Source organism: Brassica rapa, chromosome A06 (genome assembly GCF_000309985.2).
Source record: "Brassica rapa cultivar Chiifu-401-42 chromosome A06, CAAS_Brap_v3.01, whole genome shotgun sequence".
NCBI classification, from domain to species: domain Eukaryota; kingdom Viridiplantae; phylum Streptophyta; class Magnoliopsida; order Brassicales; family Brassicaceae; genus Brassica; species Brassica rapa.
In genome coordinates, this window is record NC_024800.2 from 13,995,865 (window position 1) to 14,011,061 (window position 15,197).

The 15,197-nt window shown below is 41.3% G+C and overlaps 1 non-coding gene across 1 annotated transcript; it reads left to right on the forward strand.

Moving 5' to 3' along the window:
* The first annotated feature begins 849 nt into the window (after nt 1-849).
* Nucleotides 850-955, forward strand: LOC117126308. Its single transcript, XR_004448883.1, has one exon. It is a non-coding gene; the product is annotated as a small nucleolar RNA R71 (small nucleolar RNA).
* The last annotated feature ends 14,242 nt before the right edge of the window (nt 956-15,197 follow it).

Consider the following 15,197-nt stretch of genomic DNA (forward strand, 5'->3'; position numbering starts at 1 on the left):
GTCAATTGATGCGAGTTCATCGACATCGGTCGACACCATTGGGATCCGCCGAGACTCATGGAGCTTTCAATTTCGAAATCTCCTTCTTCGAGCTTTTCATTTCTCACCACTTGCCAGAAATCATCATCTACGATGGTATTTACGTGGTGTTTTCCTTTGTCGGCTCCTGCCTCTCTAGCGAAAGCTTCTTGCCTCTTTATAGTCTCGCCCGTCTGAATTACTTGGGTTTCAAGTTTTCTCACCTGAGTCCCTAAGGTCTCGATTTTGGTGTTCAGATTGTTGTAGGCGGAGTCTATTTTACCGTTGAAATCCACAGTGATTTGTTGTTGTCCCAACAGTACTCGATCAAGCATCTCTTCGATCTTGCTTTCCTGAGTCTGGGGTGGTGGATTTTGGTAGTAAGAGTTCGAGTAGCTCTTGCTGTTGTTGAAGGGTTTTTGAAATTGTGAATTTTGGTTACTTCTTTGGCCATTTCCAAAGAAGTTTCTGTTTCCGCCCTGGTTTCCAAATTTCTGGAATCCGGTACCTCCGATGTAATTCACGTTTTCTTCTCCTTCCGTATCTGCTACTTCTCCTTCAGCTGAACAGACTTGCTTCCTAAGAAGCTCGTGCACCACATCTAACTTAGCTCTTACTTCGTCCATCTGTTCCTTCCCGATAGAGGCTACAGACTTCTTCCGTTCAGAGTCAGTGTTTTTGGTGCTGCTGCTGTTAGCAAGGTTTTCGATAAGTCTCACAGCTTCCAACGGATTCCGAGTAGTGAAGTTTCCTTCACTCGCCGTATCAAGGGCCATTTGATACTGTAAGGCGAGACCTCGGAAGAAAGTGCTTAGCAGCTGCACTTCGTTAAATCCGTGGTGTGGACAGTCTCGCTGGAAGAACCTAAATCTAATCCACGCATCTTTGAAGGACTCTCCAGCCTTCTGCGAGAATGTGGAAATTTTGTTCCGAAGTTCTTCAGCGCGCGCCTCATCGAAGAAGTTTCGTAAGAAAGCATTCTTGATGTCGCTCCAGGATGTTAAAGATCCTGTGGGTTGCTGCCTAAGCCAGTGCATCGCTTCTCCATTCAGCGTGTATCTGAAGAGCTTGCACAGCAGGTAATCTTCGGGGACTCCTTCCATCCGAATAGCAGCGATTAGATCCTCGAACCGTTCCAAATGGTCCATAGGATGCTCGTGCGGTAACCCAGAGTAGGGTATCTGCGACACGAGAGTGTAGTATTGAGGCTTCAGCTCGAAATTCTGCTTCTGGATCTCCGGAAGTCGAATAGCTGATCTGTTGGAATAGTACTCATCTGGGCGATTGTAGTCGGCCAGTGGTTTCGATCGAGCGTCCTCATCTACAGGTTGAGCAGCTCCTGTAGCATCAGCATCAGGGATTACAGTTCCCTGAGCATCTATTTTCTGACCTGTTGCATTACGCAGATGACCGGCCTGGTCATACAGGTTTCCGTTCTCGTCCTGAGTTAGAATAATAATGTTTACCATTTTTGACGACACGGTATCGATCGACGTACGCGGTGTAGTATCGATCGTTGTCGAACGATTGGGATCGATCGACGATGATGGTCTGGTGTCGGTCGACGGTTGGTTGTGCGTATCGATCGACGACGAAGTGGTTGCGTCGAGCGATGTGGAACGTTGACCTCTACGGATGGTGCGTTCCAAATGAGCAGGATCGTCTGAGAACAGCAAGTCTTTCTCCTTATTGCTTCTGGTACCGCTGGACATGCACCTGAAAAGACAAGAAAAAGATTATTAGAAAGGGGGTAAAGAAAAGAAAAAGAATTAATAAAACTAAATCTAATGGCGATCAAAGCTCCCCGGCAACGGCGCCAAATTTGATACCACTCAAATTTCCCTAAGGAGTGTTACTCTCATCAAAAGAGGTTCAGATGTAGTACTTACGGATCGAATTCACAAGGAGCTAGGGAACAATTAAATCTAGTGTTTATTAATTCTAAAGGTTGTAAATGTTTTAATGAAATAGTAATAGTAACAAGCGAGTAAATAATAAGTGTAACTTGGTTGGAAATGATATTAGATGCAGGGCCAATATTCAGGTGTTGGAGATTATAATACCTATAGATGCCTAACTGTTGCATGCATGATATATTAGAGCTCATTCGCTTAACTCAGTGATCAGCTGTCGCATGTACCACTGGTTAACAGACTAGATCTCGTGTCTCACCGGTTAGTATGCAGACAACAAGAGAGTCTCGATCGATAGTCTATTAAGACGTCGACCGATACACCTTTGCTAACATCGATCGATTGTCAGTTGAGGACATCGATCGACGGGTTCTAGCCAGGCCTATGCGCGAGTATGAAATGCCCTACTAAGATTCTAAATTGGCGGTTAGCCCTCTCTAGCAATCCTAATATGATAGATAGATGTCAGGATGGGATAACAAGGGTGCTTGAATATGTAATCCTATGATCTAGTTCTAGTTAGCAAGGCTAAAACAAGCAATGAATACAAATCTATCATGAATATCACAACAAGGCAAATCTATAGTTTGGGGCTAATCCCACAAACCTATCTGAACCCTGGATCTAACAGTTGAACTACTCAGACATAGCAAAGCAATTCATATCAATAGATAAATAGAAACTCATAGAATAGATGAAAAGAAATAGAAACAAGGAGTTCCAATCACAAGTGATCTTCTCTCCCAGAATGAAACTTGTAACAAAACTAGGTCTAGAAAAAGCTTTGTTCTTTTGCCGTCAAAAACACTATGCAGTATATATTCTACTAGGTTAAAAACTCGTAAGGGCATTTTGGTAATTTGGCTTGGTGTTGGTTTTTAAGTCTGCTGAATCCAAAATGTCGCGTCTGGTGTCTCGACATCGATCGACGGTACTTGTGTACATCGATCGATATTAATCTTCATCTGTCGAAGCATTTCCTGATATCGATCGTCAGCACTAATGCGCATCAATCGATTATTCTTCCTCTCGTCGACTTCTAAGTGGTCAGCTCGGGTGAAATGTCTTTTAAGCTCCAAAATGCTCCAAAGTCATAGCTTTACTCCGAAATGCACCTGAACCTGAAAACATACCTAGAAGAGTAGAAAACATAGATATATATATATATATATATATATATATAGAGTAAAATACTTATATACCATGGATAAAAATGGGTCAAATCCAAGATATATCAACGATCCAAGGATTCCAGAAGACATTCCACAAGAGTTTAGATGGACCAGCATACAGAGGAACAGGTGAATCTTCATGGCCAACAACTTTCCTTTTTCGGCCATGTTTACACTAGGAGGAGTAAATGAGTTTTCACTACAACTCTTTGAAGACCAACAGCCATATTCTTTCATATGTGGACTAAGGAGTATTTCAGGAAGGCTTCCAGATCATGGGCATATCCAGAAGCTATCTAGATACAAGGGTCAATCAAGTTTCCTTTTGGAGAGGCTGAAATCAAGCCTAACGGCTAGATATCTTCAAGGAGCCTAGCTTATGATTTTTCTACTTAATTTTCGTGTACTTTGTTTCCTTTTGAGTCATAGGAACCTTATAGTAGTCCCAGTGTGGAGCCTATATAAGCTCAGGTCATAGTTCATTGTAAGGCACCCTTGATTTTTTTTTTAAGTAATAAGAAATCGTTTTCTTTTAAACAAAGTTGTGTATTCTTTGTTGTTATTTCTCTAGTTCTTTGTGTGTGATTCACTAAGTCCTAAAGAAGCCACGTCCAGAGAGCCATGTGTGATTCAAGACCATCTGTTCGTCCATTGATTGAGAGAGTCAATCCATATCCATCTATCCATTCCAACCATCGATCCAGCTTGGAAGAGATACATATAAAACAATCCGGATTGCATCTTCAGTCATCTAACCATCCACTGATCCTTGTTGAGAGAGACACACGTCCAGCAACAAATATCCCATCATCGATCTTTATGTCCTTCTTATTTGATTTGTTTTCAATTTCCATATCATTTAGTTTTGAATCATAAAAATCCATAAAAATCATATTTGCTTTAGTTCATCATTTGTCATATAGTTTACTTTCTGTTCTCCATATAAAATCCATAAAACTCATAAAAAGGTTCATCATTTGTTTCAGGTACAAATTGGCCGGTCTAATCCTCCATCGCAGCCGCCTAGCCGATCGTCCGTCCATCCGATCTGTCCAAACGGATCAAAAACCAAACCTCAGTCAAGCCATCCGTGTAGTCTGAATCCCAGCCTGCAACACACATGCCCTCAATTGTGTCTAAGCATTGCTGGAGCAAGGGAAAAACAGAACACCAGAAGTTGATGATACTAGTAATGACTGTGTTGATTAACTGCGGACACCCCGCGTAAGAGAGTGATCTGCTACACCATTAAAGCATTCACGATCTGTTCTTGTAGATAAGGAGGTTCATAGTCATCATGAGTCATAGTTTAGGTTGTAAGCGGTAGGCGAAGTGATATACCTTGGATTTGACTCATTTTTAACCATGGTATATAAGTATTTTACTATATATATATCTATGTTTTCTACTCTTCTTGGTATTTTTTCAGGTTCAGGTGCATTTCGGAGTAAAGCTATGACTTTGGAGCATTTTGGAGCTTAAAGGACATTTCACCCGAGCTGACCACGTAGAGGTCGACGAGAGGAAGAACAATCGATCGATGCGCATCAGTGCTGACGATCGATATCAGGAGATGCCTCGACAGATGAAGATTTATATCGATCAATGTACACAAGTACCATCGATCGATGTCGAGACACCAGACACACGACATTTTGGATTCAGCAGACTTAAAACACAAGGCCAAGCCAAATTACCAAAATGCCCTGACGAGTTTTTAACCTAGTAGAATATATACTGCCTAAGTGTTTTGACGACAGAAGAGCTTTCTAGACCTAGTTTTGTTACAAGTTTCATTGGGAGAGAAGATCACTTGTGATTGGAACTCCTTGTTTTCATTTTTTTTCATCTATACTATGGGTTTCTGTTCCTTTATTGTTATGAATTGCTTTGCTATGTCTGAGTAGTTCAATTATTAGATCCAGGGTTCAGATAGGTTTGTGGGATTAGCCCCAAACTATAGATCTGCCTTGTTGTGATATTCATGATAGATTTGTATTCATTGCTTGTTTTAGCCTTGCTAACTAGAACTTGATCATAGGATTGCATACTCAAGCACCCTTGTTATCCCATCCTGACATCTATCTATCATACTAGGACTGCTAGAGAGGGCTAACCGCCAATTTTGTATCTTAGTAGGGCATTTCATACTCGCGCATACGCCTGGCTAGAACCCGTCGATCGATGTCCTCAACTGACAATCGATCGACGTTGGCAAAGGTGTATCGGTCGACGTCTTAATAGACCATCGATCGACACTCTCTCGTTGTCGACATACTAATCGTTGAGACACGAGATCTAGTCTATTAACCAATGAAACATGCGACAGCTGATCACTGAGTTAAGCGATAGCTTTAATATATCATGCATGCAACAATTAGGCATATATAGGTATTATAATCTCCAACACCTGAATAGTGGCCCTGCATCTAATATCATTTCCAACCAAGTTACATTTATTATTTACTCGCTTGTTACTATTGCTATTTCATTTAAACATTTACAACCTTTAGAATTAATAAACACTAGATTTAATTGTTCCCTAGGTCCTTGTGGATTCAATTCCTAAGTACTACATCTGAACCTCTTTTGATGAGAGTAACAATCACGTAGGAGTCGCGACAATAGAAATCAATCCAGATCTATCACGCCAACCAAAAGGGCAAGCATCGATCGACAGTACAACGGAGACATCGATCGACAGGAAAACACCAACGTCGATCGATAGAGATGACCCGACGTCGATCGACAGACGATATGAATTTGGGAACCGCGCTTTTGACATGTACGGAGCCAGAAAGTTCACTTGGGAACAAAGGGACGAGTATGGAGTCTACAGAGATGAGTGTGGATACGCACGAGGCGTAGCTGGTGAGATGATACCTGTCACAAAGGACGACATCAGGAAATTACTGGAAAGAGCATCTCTTTTTGAAGAGAGCCACATCTGTCTTCCAGAACATGCCACTTCATTCACACTCACAAGACTGGCACCAGAACTCTACACCAAAGATGAAATCGATGAGATAGTGTTTGGTATTTGTGGAGCTCAGGAGAAACTGGGAGAGGAGCTCACAACATTGGTAGAAGATACACATCAGGCTTTGGATAGAGGCTACAATGAGCCTTTCAGAAGTATGGCAGAAATGCAGACAGAAATGGAGAGTTTACGTCAGCAACTTGAGAAGGAAGCTACGACCTCAGCATCGATCGACGCACCACATGCAACATCGATCGACGTCAGTCTTCCTACAGCCCAGATCCCTGTAGAACCGCAATGTTCAACACAACACAGGGATGAATGGGAAGTCTCATACATCGACACGAGGATAAATGACGTTTACTGCCCTCTCAACAACAATGTGGACTGGCTAAGCACTAAAATCGAGCTACTACAGCAAGATCTGGACACCATTCGCAAGAAAGACCAAGAACCAGCCACATCGATCGACATGTGTACCTTCACATCGCTCGACGCTAAAGTCTCAGCCATGAATGAGAGGCTGAGGACTTACGAGGACATGCATGACCGCTTTATATCACCAGTCATGATAGATTTAAACAAATTGTCTAGTCAATTACTTCATGCCCAAAAGGATATTGAGAACATTACTAATCAAAGTTTTTTGCAGGCAAAATCAGCATCGATCGATAGGCTACGAGGGCCTTGGAGCGATCGCAAGAAACCTGTGGAGTTACTTCCTTACACAGCAGCAGAGGTTGACAAGATCACATCCAAGATCTACACTGCTCTAGACACCATGGAGGAACGACTTGACAAACGCTGCGATGACATCTACTTTCCATTCGACAACAAAATTAGTGGACTAGACAGCCACGCAGAATGGCTACAGAAAGAAGTCAAAGCCATTCAGAGGCAACTCGCAGCTCAACACCAGATATCAGCATCGCTCGACAGGACACGAGCGAAATCGATCGATGGCAACTCGCCGAGATCGACCAACGAACACATAATCGCATCGATCGACGCCGAGTCTACACCAATCGGCGAGCAACTGATACACAAGACGATAGAGTCAATGCAAAAGGAACTGACAGAACTTTCAGCATACGCCTATGACAACATAGGCTGGCACCATGTCAGCATTGACAACGTTCAAGAAAGGCTACAGAACATCTCCAATGTACTTGCGAAGATGGATGACAAATGGACAAGAAATGATGAGGCCACAAGAAGCTTCATTGCATCTTGGTCCAGAATGTGCAGAGATGACGTGGATGCTTGCTTTCCAACAAGCAGCTGTTTCTCCACCTAATAGCCAATCACTACCACAGTCAAGCTAAATGACTATAACCAAGCGCTGAGTGGGAGGCAACCCACTATTAGGTATTTTATTTTGCTTTTATTAGCTAGCATTTATTTACTTTCGTTTTATTTCTTTCAGATTTAGGAGACCCAAGTAGGAGGACCTGAATATCGACCGACGACGAGACGTCAACATCGCTCGACATAGACAACCACACGACGATCGATCTAACACTTACACATCGATCGATATCTAATCCGGTCAGATGTATCTTCCTTAGTTGTTACATTTCGGACATCATGAACTATTTCATCATAACTCCGGCTGAGTTACACTGGGACAGTGTAATTTTAGTCTGGGGGGAGATTTACTGATATAATTTATTTTATTCTTATATAAAAAAGGAATTTTAATAAATTATGCTTGGCTATTTAAAATAAGGACTATAATCTTAAATTGATTTAAACTTGAATATCTAACCAATCTTTAGCACCATTTTAGATTTACTGATTGCATATAGCACTAAAGATGCTAAAGCGGATCAACCTATCAACTACACACTTGCCTTGAACCGTATGAAGTAACCAAAGCTGATTTCCAACACTAAACCTAACATAACCCCTTGTCTTGGGGCTTGGTATACATGGGATTGGATTCTTCAGACAGGTCTGGAAGGTAACGCCTGGTTTAAATTATTTATCATATTTTCTTTCTCTAAATTTCGACCCTAGATTAGTTAGTGAGTCTATTTAATATATATATATATATATATATATATATATAAATAAGATCTATTGTTTAATTAGGAAGAGTCTGAACAGGACTTGGTGGCTAAAACCATTAAGGCTTGATTCATAAAGACTCCAATAAAAGAGTTCGAAACGGGACTTGGAGGCGGCAATCTTTAAGGCTCGCTTTCGCAAAGAACTCTTGGATATAGGTCAAAAAGAAGTGAACAGAACTTGGTGGCAACCACCATTAAGTTTTGATTCATGGAAGCTTGTCCAATCTTTGTCATTGATCCTGCAATGGAAGAAGACTTTGACTCAAGAGAGAAATTTAGAGAGAGAGAAACTAGGAACTAACTTTTACCTGCAGCTCCAGATACCTGTCTGAAATCTTTGCATCTTGTGATCGATACTCCCAAGGTAAAGCATTCACTTTATATTTATGCTAAGAAATGAAATCCGTAGAGGGGATGTCAGACGTGAATTGATGAGTTGTGTTATGTTAGAAATGGTTGCTAAGCTAGGATATTGCATAGTGTGCTTTTGTGATTAGGACTTTTTAAATGTGGTTGCAAAATTGTTGAGGAAAGATTTCTAGGCTTTAAAATCTTAAGTCCCCAATATTTTCAAACCTCTTTCAGAGAGACTGCCTGTATGTTTTGCTTGAGGACAAGCAAAAGGGTAAGTCCGGGGAGTTGATATACCTTGGATTTGATCCATTTTTATCCATGGTATATAAGTATTTTACTATATATATATCTATGTCTTCTACTCTTCTAGGTGTGTTTTCAGGTTCAGGTGCATTTCGGAGTAAACCTATGACTTTGGAGCATTTTGGAGCTTAAAGGGCATTTCACCCGAGCTGACCACGTAGAGGTCGACGAGAGGAAGAACAATCGATCGATGCGCATCAGTGCTTGCGATCGATATCAGGAGATGTCTCGACACATGAAGATTTATATCGATCGATGTACACAAGTACCATCGATCAATGTCGAGACACCAAAAACATGACATTTTGGATTCAGCAGACTTAAAACCCAAGGCCAAGCCAAATTACCAAAATGCCCTGACGAGTTTTTAACCTAGTAGAATATATACTGCCTAAGTGTTTTGACGGCAGAAGAGCTTTCTAGACTTAGTTTTGTTACAAGTTTCATTGGGAGAGAAGATCACTTGTGATTGGAACTCCTTGTTTTCATTTCTTTTCATCTATACTATGAGTTTCTATTCCTTTATTGTTATGAATTGCTTTGCTATGTCTGAGTAGTTCAATTATTAGATCCAGGGTTCAAATAGGTTTGTGGGTTTAGCCCCAAACTATAGATCTGCCTTGTTGTGATATTCAAGATAGATTTGTATTCATTGCTTTGTTATCCCATCCTGACATCTATCTATCATACTAGGACTGCTAGAGAGGGCTAACCGCCAATTTAGTATCTTAGTAGGGCATTTCATACTCGCGCATAGGCCTGGCTAGAACCCGTCGATCGATGTCCTCAACTGACAATCGATCGACGTTGGCAAAGGTGTATCGGTCGACGTCTTAATAGACCATCGATCGACACTCTCTCGTTGTCGACATATTAACCGTTGAGACACGAGATCTAGTTTGTTAACCAGTGAAACATGTGCAGCTGATCACTGAGTTAAGCGATTGAGCTTTAATATATCATGCATGCAACCGTTAGGCATCTATAGGTATTATAATCTCCAACACCTGAATAGTGGCCCTGCATCTAATATCATTTCCAACCAAGTTACATTTATTATTTACTCGCTTGTTACTATTGCTATTTCATTTAAACATTTACAACCTTTAGAATTAATAAACACTAGATTTAATTGTTCCCTAGCTCCTTGTGGATTCGATCCCTAAGTACTACATCTGAACCTCTTTTGATGAGAGTAACACTCCTTAGGGTAATTTGAGTAGTATCACGAAGGTAGCGAACAGGTAGTGACTCTATTGGTATTTGTAGTCGATTGATTTCAGCTAAAAAACCTTGGTTTGTTCGACCAGCCATGAAGATTGACGATTTGGTGGGATTTATCTTGAGGCCAGAGAGCGCTGCAAACTCATTCAGAACCTCAAATATACCTCGGATTGACTCAGGAGCCCCATCAGTGAAGATCATGATATCGTCCGCGAAGCTAAGGTGCGTTAGGTTAACTTTTTTTGCAGGCGGGATGGTAGCCAATTTGAACAGAGACTGCTGAAAGATTAAGAAGTCTCGAGAGTAGATTTACTGCAATCACAAAGAGGTATTGAGATAGAGAACAACCTTTGCGCAGGCCCCTCTCACTACCAAGGAAACCTTCTAATTCCCCATTCACAGCAACTGAGAAAGCAGCAGTAGAGAGAAAGATGTGAATCCACTGAATGAATTGCTCTGGGATGTTCATCGTAGCAAGAGAATCAACAATGAAGGACGAGCGAACTGTATCAAAAACTTTGGTGATATCAAGTTTCAAAACACTCTGCGGGAGACAAACTCCTTGTGATAATCTTTTACAAGTTCAGTGGCCAGTAGAACATTCTCAAGGAGAAGTCTACCTTTGACAAAGGCACACTAGTTTTGTTCAATCATGTCTGGCAAGAGGACTTTGTCACGGTTTGCAAGAATCTTGGAGATGACTTTATACAGAATGTTACAGTACGATATCGGTCTGTAGCCTTTCATAGTCTTTGCATCATCAGTTTTTGGTATGAGAGAGACGATAGTACAATTTACCCCTCGTGGCAGGAAACCATACAAGAAGAATGATTGAACAACAATAATGAAATCCTGTCGAATTGTAGGCCATGCTACCCGGTAAAACTCCACCGGAAAACCGTCCGGGCCAGGGGCCTTTTTCGAAGGCATGGAAACAATAACATTTCTGATTTCTGCTTCAGATGTGGGATGAACTAAAAGCTCTGATGTGTGGTCTGGGCAGCGAAAGTATAATAAATCAGCAGGAAAAGGAGGTGGATCAGTATCAGATTGGTCAGCTTTCAAAAAGAGCTTATAGTGTGCTGCCGCAGCCTCCTTTTTTTTTTTTGAGGTCCGTTAGTATTTCTCTTGTTTCTAAAACAATACTGCGTATCGCACTGAAAGAGGTTCGGCTCTACACAATCTTGTGAAAGAACACAGAGTTTTGATCCCCATACTTTAGTTAGTGGATACTTGATTTTTCGCCATAGAACTTCTTTTCAATCTCAACCCAATGATTCCAGTGCAGAGTAGGTTCAGATTGTTCCTCAAAAGTTTCTGCATTCGGTGTAAGCAAAGCTTGCTTCTGCTTTCCACGTATATTTTCAAACGCCTCTTTTGTGCGATGGGGAATGGTCCCAAACTTACAACGATTCAGACCTCGCAAGACCGGCTTCAGTGATTTCAGCTTTCGGTGGAAAAGGTACAAGGCTGATCTTGAGTGGAAAAGTGGCTCTGTTTGTCCCCAAGTGGTGGAGGCTGTATCAGCAAAATCAGGGTGATCCACGAGAAAGTTAAAGAACTTAAATGGCCGCTTGTTCCCGGAGTAGGCGCCGTGAGGTGTACCCAACAGCGAGCATGGCCAGAGACCCCTGAGGCCTTAATGCTTTTATATGACTGCGAGAAAAGAGACATCCAGGCTCCATTAATCAAAACTCTCGAGCTTCTGAGCAATCGGATTTTCAGATTGCTTCTTAATTTTTCTAAACCTAAAATATCTAATCTATTAATTGAGGGTCCTATTTTTTATCTACTTTTGGAAGTTGTCATTTAAATTTATAATGGTCCAACAAGAGATGTAATAATATTTGAAGCATTATAAATAATTCAAACTGATTGATAACTCAATATTTTTTTTCTAAATAAAAACTGATTAATAATTCAAAGACTAAACAGGTTCCATACTTTTATATTTGTGATTCGACAACCCACTGTCTATTTCTTTTCTAAATTTTTTAATATTCTAAGTTAACAGGATATCCACTTAATACCAAATATTGCTCACGATTAATGTAAACCAATTTTCACAGTAGTAGGTTATCACATACTGATGAATCCCTTATGATGAGATCCTTTTGTCCCTGATTCTTTTGAAGGAAGATAAGATGGTTTGAGAGTGAAAATGGGATGATTTCGTTGGTGATAGATGGTTTGATGGGATGAACTTCAGAAATGATCAATGGATTGATCAGATCTTGTTTTTTTTTTTTTTTTTTTTTTTTTTTTTTTTTTTTTTGTTCAAATCAGATCTTGTTTAGATGTGTCTTTGGTCAAGATAATGAACTCAGATTTCAATCAAAGACAGGTTTTGCTTGCAGAGATTGAACTCCTAGCAATCGATGTTCAAAAATGAACAAAGGATTCACAGATTTGGAGAGATTCTTTTTTAAAAAAGGTGAATGTTTTTTTCTGAAACAAAAGAGAGTTTAAGTAGAGAAGAAGAAGGAAAACGAAAAGTCCAAAATTGCAGAAAAAAAAAACTTAATTAAAACTAAAATTCTCTTGAAAACTCAATAATAATATATTGGCTGACTTCTTGACTTGAATTTTGGTGGCTGTCCATTCAGAAAGAGAGAATGGATCTTCAACTTGGATATTGATCTTCTTTTAGGCTGAGAAAGAGGCCTAAGTTATCCATGAGTCTGATCACATCTTTTCCAGCTTGTTTGACATGTTCTTCATTGTCACTTGAGTGAGAAATAAGTCCAGCATGCTCCAATCCAGCCTCTGGTTCATCTTCAAGCTTTTTATTCAGCCATCCATGCTTATCCTTTGTTTCATAGTCATCTGTCTCAACCATGGTTGCATCAACCCGTCCTCCTTTGAAAAGATTTGTCCTCAAATCTGTATCTCCTACATCAAGAGGAAACAAGTAAGAAGTGAGATAAATCATCAAGAAAATAAGCATGGAAACAACGTCAAAGTAAGGTTTTGATTAGAAAGTTCCTTTGAGATTGGAAGTCATTTTCCTCAAGTACTTCCATCTCCAAATCTCTGGCTGATAAGCATGGTCTCTGCTTCTGCTCCTTTGGGACTGATCCTTTTGTTCCTGGACACTCAAACAAAGACTAGATATCCAGAATTATCAATGCAACACATGCCCTTGTTCAGATCAAAAACCAAAATTTCTTTCCCTATATCATGCAACAAATGTTTCAGACCTTGATGATGCATATCAAAGTAAGTATTGTACACCATAATGGTATCAAGGCATGAGATATCATGGTTCTTAAGGAACAATTTCAGAACAGTCACAAGTTCCTTATATTCAGAACACAAAAGATCAAGTTCAAACCGAGAATCACTTAACCGATGTTGGAGTCGAAAACGGTTACGATGAATTTAACATCCAAATCTATGAAAAATAAAAATATAAGTATCTTTCCGCGACAAATTGTGCTTGGTCAAAAGAATGTCGCGACATATATCCAAATCCCGTTTGAATCAAACACAAGCTGTCCCACGGATTCATAAACGAATCTAAGCCATCCGCGGATAGGTTCGAATATGACGATCGGAACACGGACAAACCTAGCTTAGTCACTACGCAACTACCGCACATGCACACTGCCCAGTCAATGCGAAGCAACCAAGCTCAAACCGAGCTCGGTCGCTACGTAGCGACTGAGCATCCGTCCCGCTCGGCCGCTACGTAGCGACCAAGCTCGGTCGCTACATAGCGACTGAGCGTGCGTTCTGTTCGGTCGCTACGTAGTTACCGAGCTCTTCTGAAACATCGATACGACACGAATCCATGTGTTCTCGTCGACCCTTCGATGCTATCTCCCGAAGACCGTAGTGAACCCATTTCATGATTTCTGACCATTCGAAGTCATCGATCAAACTTTAGGGTAAAAACCGCAGAAAGTTTATTCTTTATCGAAAGAACCGTAACGAACGCTTCGAGTCAAAAGACGGCCCAAAGGAACCTAAGATGTGACTCGAGGCCCACTTTACGATTTCTTAATCAACAGCCCGTAAACCGTGGGATGGTTTACGCTTGGTTCGCAAGGAAAGATAAATGTCAAGTTTTTGCGCATAAATACAAAATTTTGAGGATAAATACAAAGATTGGGAAAATGGAATATCTCCATTTTTATGCTATGACGGCTTACAGGCAGAAGGAGAAAAGCGTAAACCGACCTAGGAGCGAGTACATAAGAAGTCCTAGGCGAGAGGCATGGAGGGGGAGCTTTTTTATAGCAAACTTAGCAGTTAGAGCAGTTTAGGCAATTTTCCGTTTTTTGTTATTCGAGCTGCGACTCAATTAGGTTTAGCCATCTTAGGGTTGCTAGAACTAGGAATCTCGCCGACAGCTCTCGAGCCCAGGCTTATACCTTGTTGTAAAGCTCAAACGCAGATTCGGAATAAGACTTACTTTGCTCTTTTTTTACGATCTTATATACTTTGTCATTGTTATTTCGTGTTCTGATTGCTTAGCGTGTGGTATTAGCGGATATTCGGGACCTCTGGGAAATTAAGGATCTCCTACTTTCCTTATTTAAACGGAAATCGATAGTGCAAATTTCGGTTCCCACAGTTTGGCGCTAGAAGGAGGGAGGGGTACGGATCAATCTAACTCGCAACCACATTACGCTCAACCAGACATGTCAACTGACGACGCGGACAACGTGCAAACTCCTCTTAACGGAGGCAGCAGCACTGATCTCCACACTCCAGCAGCGGACGTATCCGCGGCCAACGCACCAGCCAACGCCGCGGCGCTCGAGGAGTTTAAAAAGATGTTCGCCACCTACGAAAAAAGGTCGGGAGAACAGGGTAAGCTCGTGAGCACCTTGACCAAACAAGTTGAAACCTTAACGGCAAGGACTCGAGCAATCCGTCTCCGCAGAACCACTAAAGTCCGCGGGAAAAGACTTGACTTCGCAACCCAACTCGATAGGCCTGGAACCGCGCGGGAACAACCTTCGGGTTAAAACCCTAGCGCAAAATCTCCCATCGAAAAGGGGAACCCTGAGAGTCTTCCGCCTCCCGCGAAGGATTCAGAGGATAATGAAATCGAGCACGTCGACTTGGATCCCAGCGATGTCTCCAACGATACCGAGGAGGACGTCGACAGACATCCAAGAAGGACCAGAAGCCGATCTACTCGGAAAAGCTC